The sequence below is a fragment of the Danio rerio genome, chromosome 25, assembly GCF_052040795.2.
Source record: "Danio rerio strain M-AB ecotype USA chromosome 25, GRCz13ab, whole genome shotgun sequence".
NCBI classification, from domain to species: Eukaryota; Metazoa; Chordata; class Actinopteri; order Cypriniformes; family Danionidae; genus Danio; species Danio rerio.
In genome coordinates, this window is record NC_141045.1 from 24,364,198 (window position 1) to 24,372,730 (window position 8,533).

General features: G+C 32.1%; 1 protein-coding gene across 1 annotated transcript in view; it reads right to left on the reverse strand.

Annotated features, from left to right (window-relative positions):
* dusp8a (dual specificity phosphatase 8a) overlaps positions 1-7,875 on the reverse strand; it is a 73,329-nt gene extending 65,454 nt beyond the window's left edge. Inside the window, 1 exon segment of the mRNA NM_200880.1 lies at positions 7,805-7,875. The gene's annotated coding sequence lies outside the window, so the exon portion shown is untranslated.
* Between the last annotated feature and the right edge of the window lie 658 nt (positions 7,876-8,533).

Below are 8,533 nucleotides of genomic sequence, written 5' to 3' on the forward strand. Positions count from 1 at the left end.
AATTTAATAAATAATAAGTCTACTACAAAACAAACAAAAGACTATAATAAATCATTCAATTCAATGCTGAAAGCAGCAAAACAGTCATTAGTGACTAAATAGAAAAATAATATACATCTCAAGAAAGAACAGACAAAAGAAAGTAAAGTCTCACTTCTATCACTCTTTAAAAGTATGGGTTTGGGTTTGTGTCATTTTAAATGCTCGGTCTCGTTATTTGCTGATTTAAATTTTTCTGTGTTTATGGAATAAAGCTGGTGAGCCAGTCGCACCAATTTATGAGTAGGCGGAGCAATACCGCTCTTTGTTATGAGCCGCAGTTTCAGTTTAAACTTAGTAAAGGTGAGATTCTTTGGTGATGATGTGTACAGTGTTAGATTTTACCTTTAGCAGACATTTGCGCTGAACACGTAGTGAACGCAACACATCAACATTCGGGCTCCTTCTCCTAAAACACTCGATTGATATCAGCTGGGGGATCAACATTCACCACATGTCATGATCGCTGTCATCTGCGCCTTTATTTGTAAGTTAATGTGGGGTTTGCAGACCTGTGTGTCCTTTATATTTTTTTACATAAAAGCTTCGCCATCAGACAGCGGAAAGCCTTTAGTGATTGACAGCTAATATTAACCAATATTGCAGCAGGGAAGAGCTATTCAGCAAATCTTTAGAAAAAAAAATCAAAACAGGTCGCACTACACCCATTATACGAAGTCGCACAAATGCTCCCAAATATATTATGAGGTTGCATTGATTAAATTTCGGACGACCTGTATATATATATATATATATATATATATATATATATATATATGCAAATTCTATATATATATATATATATATATTCTGTATATATATATGCAAAACTCATATCACCGTTATTGAATAAAAATCTACCGCGATATATATTGATATCGAGTTATTGCCCAGCCCTAATGCAACTTTTGTAAAGCTTCTGCTTCATGTAATACGCTTTAGAACGCTTAGTTTAAGCAAATTTGATGAACGTGATCATGCGTGCTGATTTGAAGAGAGTTGCTCCCAAACCTGTTTAGAATTAGATGTTTAGAGATGGTGTGACAACCGACAACGCATACCTATGTGTGCCTTTGATGCACCCCTTGAAGCTTCCTACATTTCTGTCGCAGCACCAGTGGCACCGAAATTAAGCACCGAAATTCATATGCTGATTCGGTCTGGTACACACTGGTTACAAAGGTACCGGTGCTATAATGGCCCGGGTTTCGGCACCCAACACTAGCCTTGAGTGCTATATGGCGGAGAAGAGACCCACGATCTCACCCACAGTTCGTCGCAAAGAGTAATGTAGGAATGGCACAGACACATGAGAGTCTCTACAAATCTCCATAGCTTTTTGGAAAATTTGGTGATGGGGGGGTCTGAAAAGTCACTAGGTTTGCAACACTGGCTGGCAGCGGAATGAACCGCCAACTATTCCAGCATATTTTTTTACCCAGCGGATCCCCTTCTAGCTGCAACCCAGTACTGGGAAACACCCATACACACTCATTCACAGAACTCATTGAGGTCAGGTATATCCATGTTAAAGGGTCACGAAACACCGAAACACATTTTTCGAGGTGTTTAGTCATATATATGCCCCATGCTGCTAAAAACACTATTAGGACACATATATTTCACTAAATAGTGAAAATTGCTTGTTTTTGCGTTATTTCGAGCAAATTCATTCATCCGGTTTAAAACAAACTTTTTAAGCCACGTAACGGCAATTAGACCATTGCGTGTATTCCAGCATGTTCCCGGCGGGAACAACATGACGTGCTTGAGTGTGCAGTATTAATTCATGAGAAACACTTGGTTTAAACCAATCAGTGCGCTCCATTGTAAATGAGGTGCAACTTCATTATTCAGATGATATAACTTCGAAGACTGTTTCTATCTGTAACAGTGTTCAGACGGCAGAGAGACACCACGTCGAGTTGCCAAAACAAGTAGAATACCAAGAAATGTTTGGAGACATGAGTCGCAAGTGTTGCGTTTATAAATGTGCTGCAACAAAGGTTCTGTTTTCATTTTTTTTAATCGAAAAAATTAATGAATTAATTAATTAAAAAAAAAAAAGAAAAAAAAGAATCGCACAGCCCTAGTGCGTACCCAAACCTTCCCTCCCCTGACACTCCCACCTAAACAGAGCTGAACAAACCCACTTTTCTGACTTTTTTCAAACTAAAGGTGTGAAAAGGGGGGTTTCGTGTCCTTTAAGCTGCTTTGACAAAATCTATGTTGTAAAAAGCGCTATAGAAATAAAGATTAATTGAAATTAAACTAAATTGAATGTACTTTTATAATTACATGGTAATGTTATAACTTGATTTACTCGAAAACACTGGCATAAACAGAGGTATGAAATGCTGATGTGAAGACGGAGTGATATTACATAGTTGCCATGGCAACAGGAAAAAAAAGGGAAAACGCTAAAAGTTGCCTGGCCATGAGGAGATATTTCAGAGGATATCATCTCTCATCTCAAAGCAAGACATGCTCCAAACATCTGTTTTATTGATTTCTAGGGATTTGATACTACTTCTGAATAGCCTGTCGGGAAATGACAGCATGTTTTTTTTTTTCATTTTTCATGACAGCAAAACAAAGAGAAGCAAGTCTCTATTTAATGTGACAGCGATTGCTTTATAATGACCTAAATGACTGCCAACAAACATCAGCAGATGGAGGAAAAAAAGGAAAGCTAAATATCTTAATCCGGATCATTCATTAACTGTATGGGTGACATCACTGTTTTTGGACTCTGTGCCATACGCACATAGATATAGACCATTGTTCTGTCTGAGCCTGCATGCGTTTGTTAATCATTGATGCAGTGATATCATCCATTGTGATGAACTGGGTTTGTTAACATGGGCAGATCTGTTAGTACATTAGGACACAAGAAGGATTTTAGTTTAGAATCATTTTAAGTAGGGCTACATGCTATTTGAAAAAACGGATATTTTGATATTTAATTTTTCTGCAACATAAATACAATTTTACCAAATGGTTTTATTAGCTCCATTTATATATATATTTATTTTATATATATATATATATATATATATATATATATATATATATATATATATATATATATATATATATATTTTTTTTTTTTTTTTTCCTTGGGACACACACACACACACACACACACACACACACACACACACACACACATATATATATATATATATATATATATATATATATATATATATATATATATATATATATATATATATATATATATATATATATATATATATATATATATATACAAATACAGGTACAATAGTCACATCACTTAGATATGCAATGTTAAGTCTGAATTATAGCTGACCAGGATCTACCAAATTGTGTAAATACAGTAATGGCAGCGAATAAATACCTAATGCGTACTCATATGGTTGTAATAAAAAAAAATAATAAAAAAATTAAAAATCACACGCAAATGGCTACAACAAGAGCGACTAATCTAAAATAATTGGATAGATGCAACTTTTAAGATCTATACTATTAAAATAAATCCATTCTGTAGAAGAAGAGACATGCAGTGTTGGTGGTCCTCCAGGAACGTAGTTGAGAAACACTGCACTAGAGCATTAACAACTGACACCAATGCCATCCAAATAAACACAAATTCACATTAAAACATAGAAACCAGTACAGTAAAACATCTAATTCTGACAGCATCTGATAGGATGAATATATGACAGCATGATCAACGTGCATTTTCTCAAACCATTACCATTATAAGAATCTTAGCAAGATCATCAGGCAATCGCTTGCAAACAACCCACATTTTCTGTACTCTGTAATTTTAGATTGGCTTCGAAGTGACAGGCATGACTGCAGGGGTTTGACAGCATGAGATTAGTGCATTTTACAGGGTCAGAGTAATGCATACTACTACTCTGAAATCTATCTATCTATCTATCTATCTATCTATCTATCTATCTATCTATCTATCTATCTATCTATCTATCTATCTATCTATCTATCTATCTATCTATCTATCTATCTATCTATCTATCTATCTATCTATCTATCTATCATCTATCTATCTATCTATCTATCTATCTATCTATCTATCTATCTATCTATCTATCTGTCGTATTATTTAAATCTTTTAATGTCAATAAAAGAATAATAACATTCTAAGTAAATATATTATGTATGAAAGATTTAAAACATGTTGATTATTATTATCAACATTAGCAATCATAATTTGTTATCAATAATAATAATAATAATAATAATAATAATAATAATAATAATAATAGTAATAATAATAATAATAAATAGAATATTTTTTCTATCTATCTATCTATCTATCTATCTATCTATCTATCTATCTATCTATCTATCTATCTATCTATCTATCTCTGAGCAATGAATAATGAGGATATTGCACTATTTATTGTATATCAATTGAATAATATAATAATAATAATAATAATTTACACAACAGAGAGTGTGTTTTAAAACGTCAGTATCTAACATTATTAATTGAAATATCAGTTATAAATCAGTGATTAATAATCAGTTATGGAGAGCATAATACAAAATATCTACCAAACATTTATATTATTTTAAAATTGTTTATAAACAATCAAAATAAATATAAATATAAAATTAAACACATGATTCTTTGTTAATTATTTATTACTATTACTTATTGTTATTACTACTATTACTTATTAATATTATTATACAACAAAATATTATTATATTCAGTATGTATTATTATTGTTATTATTGTTACAATTATTATTATTTTACAATAAAATATTATTATATTCAGTATGTATTATTATTATTTATTTATTTATTTATTATACAATAAAATATTATTTTCAGTATGTAGGTATTATTATTATTATTATTATTATTATTATTATTATTATTATTATTATTATTAATAAAAATATGATTGCTACTGTTGATAATAATGATCAAAATTTATAAAATTATACATTATTATATATCTATTTATTAGAATGCTATTATTCTTATATTTACATTCAAAGATTCAAATAATACAGAACATTTTTCAAGGCTTACTTTATTATTCTTTCAAGTTAATTACAAATAAAGATCAAAATAGATGCAAATATAAAATAAAAACATAATTATTTTAATGATTATTGTCTTCAATTTAATGTTCCATTATTACTAACAATATCAACAATAATATTTTAATTATTTTGGAAAATAGCACTTTATTATTATTATCATTATTATTTAGTAATTATTATATTGTTTATTAGGACTGCACAATATATAATTTCAGCATCGATATCGCAATGTGTGTATCCATAATAGTCACATCGCAAAGATATGCAATGGCCAGGTTGAATTGTAGCTGACCAGGAGCTACAGAATTGTATTTAATCACTGTATTTATACAGAATTTATATGATTTATCTAAAAAAAATCTTTTTTTTCTTAGAATTTCTTACTTTTGTTTTTAGTCCAAGTATCTACATTTCAAAGCAAAAACAAGTTTATTAAACTTACCCAACTGGCAGATCATATCCTTAAAATAATCTAAATTCTTTATTTCTTTTCGTTTATTTTTTCTGACGGTTAAACCTAACCAATAATTTAATTGCTCTAAGAATTCTTTTTGATATTTGGACTGGAAACAAGACAAAACAAAGTAAGAAAAGCATTTATTTACATTGTGATTATTCAATTTCTCTACCCGAATACTGTTCGACTACCCAGAAAACCATCAAATGGTGCTGTTCGAACTATCTTGTGAATCCATATTCATATCGCAATATTAATTGCAGAGAAACAAAATATTACAATATCAGATGTTTCCAAATCTTGGAGCCCTATTGTTTATTGTTAATATCATTTAATGGCCTAAAACACATAAATATAAATAAATATTTAACTTACTTATGATTATTTAATAGGAAAAAAAATACACGGAGTCGATAAACGATATTAAATTAAATCACGATAAAATTTTTGTAAATAACAATGATAAGCTCTGGACTTTTTTACTCTATATTGATCTAAATGCATCACTGTGGCGCAGTGGGTAGCACGATCGCCTCACAGCAAGAAGGTCGCTGATTCGAGCCCCGTCTGGGTCAGTTGGCGTTTCTGTGTTGAATTTGCATGTTCTCCCCATGTTCACAGGGGTTTCCTCCGGGTGCTTCTGTCTCCCCTACAGTCCAAAGACATGTGCTATAGATGAATTAGCAAAGCTAAATTGTCCATAGTGTATATGTGTGAATGTAAGGGTGTATGTTTCCCAGTGTTGGACTGCAGCTGGAAGGGCATCCGCTGAGTAAAAAAGTGTGCTGATTAGAGATGTACCGAAAATGTTGCTGTATTTGAAAAAATGCTATGTAATATGCTTCATTTAATGAACCCTCTAAATTTTTGTGGCTTCAGTTATTGTTGGGGTACTCTTTTAAATTTGAAAGCATTAACAGCTTATATCGAAATATATATTGTTCTTGTGCAATATGGATTTTTGCCATATCGCCCAGCCCTATTATAATGCATCATTCAAAGTTATACTTAATATACAAAACATGAGCATATGTAACATTTACTTAATTTACTACCAGCATTTTATGCTGCTATATTATTAATAGCAACAACAATATATTGTTAATATAGTTAATAATTGATTATAAAAATAAAATCAAATGTTTCTATTAATAGTTTACATATTTTTTTATTTAATTTTTTTTATTATGCAAGAAAGAACATTTACAAAGATACAATATGAACAAAGAGACAATAAATAAATACATAAATAAATTTCCAGCAAATTAAACAAGCTTAAATGATTTACAGAAAGAAAGAGTTTTATACGCAATAAAATTGTTAAAGTCTTTTACTTAGTTTACATATAAATCGATGTATTTTCTTAAAGTTAAAAAGTACCATTTCTTTGAAAGCTTACATTTAAAGGATGTAAAATTGCTAGAAAAAGCAATGAATTATTAATAAATTTGCAATGAGAAGGATCTAAGTTCAGAGAGTAACTAAAAAATACAATGTTTGGGGAAATACTAAAGTTGGAAATAAGAATTGTTTAAAAAAATTAGAAAAGTCAACCCAAAACACTTTACAGTAAGTGCATTTGCAAAATAAATGTTTTAGTGTTTAGTCATATTGAGTACAAAATGAGCATTTGTTTTGTATTTATTGGGTAGCAATTATGAATTAATTTGAGACTTCGACAGCTTTGTTAGACAAAATATTTTGGTTTAGCCTATATTTAGAGAAAGAAATATGATTGCTTGACGACGTTATTGATTCATTGCAAACAATGAATGTGTTACAAATGCAAGGAAATATAGACGGACATTTTGTTATATAAAAATGGATTTCCATGGAGTAAATAAATAAAACATTGCACAATCCTGATGCTAGGTATTCATGCAGACGACGAAATATAATAAAGATGCAACGAGACTGAATGTAAACATGACATGACAAGTCAGTAAGAATAAAAACAAACAAATACTACTATTAATCATTAAAACCAGTTATTCTACCGCATGGCACAACAATGACCATACTATCTTATTCAACGGCCGACTGACAATACATTACGAGCGCCCAGTCTGCTTTAAGATGTCATTGAGGCACATTGTTGCCCACATTCAGACACACGCGTACGTCCATCCCCAAAGCTACAGTCGCCATTCGACTATCAACAAATAAAGCCAAATGCAGTCCTAAATGTGAGAGCTCAAATATCAATACGCCCCTTTCTTTCATAGCCCGCACTCACCTCCGTTTGCCCCGATTCCGTGTATTTCAGCTGCTCTCCATGTAGGGCACTGTGCTCCGACGGGAAGCCATTCGCCAGCAGACGTCACAAGTGTATACTAATCATGAGTCTGGACGGGTACTGCTGTCACATGCAAATATAAGCATCAAAAGCCCGTCATTCTTCTATATCGCACGCGGGGCCAGCGAGTGACACCGTGGCGAATAAAGAGATAAGCTATAGTAGATATTAGCCAGACGAGGGGGGGGAACAGAAGGTGCACTTAGGCACTATAAATGAACTAAAGATGAGGTCATGGTTCAGGAGGGAAAAAATGCCGTTGACGTCACCTCCAGCCAATGGGAGCCCATGGCCCAGGGGGTTAGCTGACGTCAGCGCGCTGATCCGCAGATTAAAGGGACACTGAGGTTTTAAAGAGAGCTGCGCGTTGGGGCTAGTGCGCACTTTGTAGGTCACTCGCTGGACAGGCGCTTAAGCCTGTGCTGAATGTTTCCAGCCATTTTGTGTATTTTATACTAAAATAAATTACACAAATCACACGATCTGTGTTTCATTTTTACTCAGAATTAATACTACGTAATAGCTACATTTTATGACAATTTCAATTTTGTTGACTACATTTTATTCGTTTTAAAGTACGCTGAAGGTTTTACGCGGGCGTCCTCCTCTGGAGGAAAAGGAGAATCGACTGTTCTCGTTTTATTTATTTATTTTAAGTTACAGGGAAGG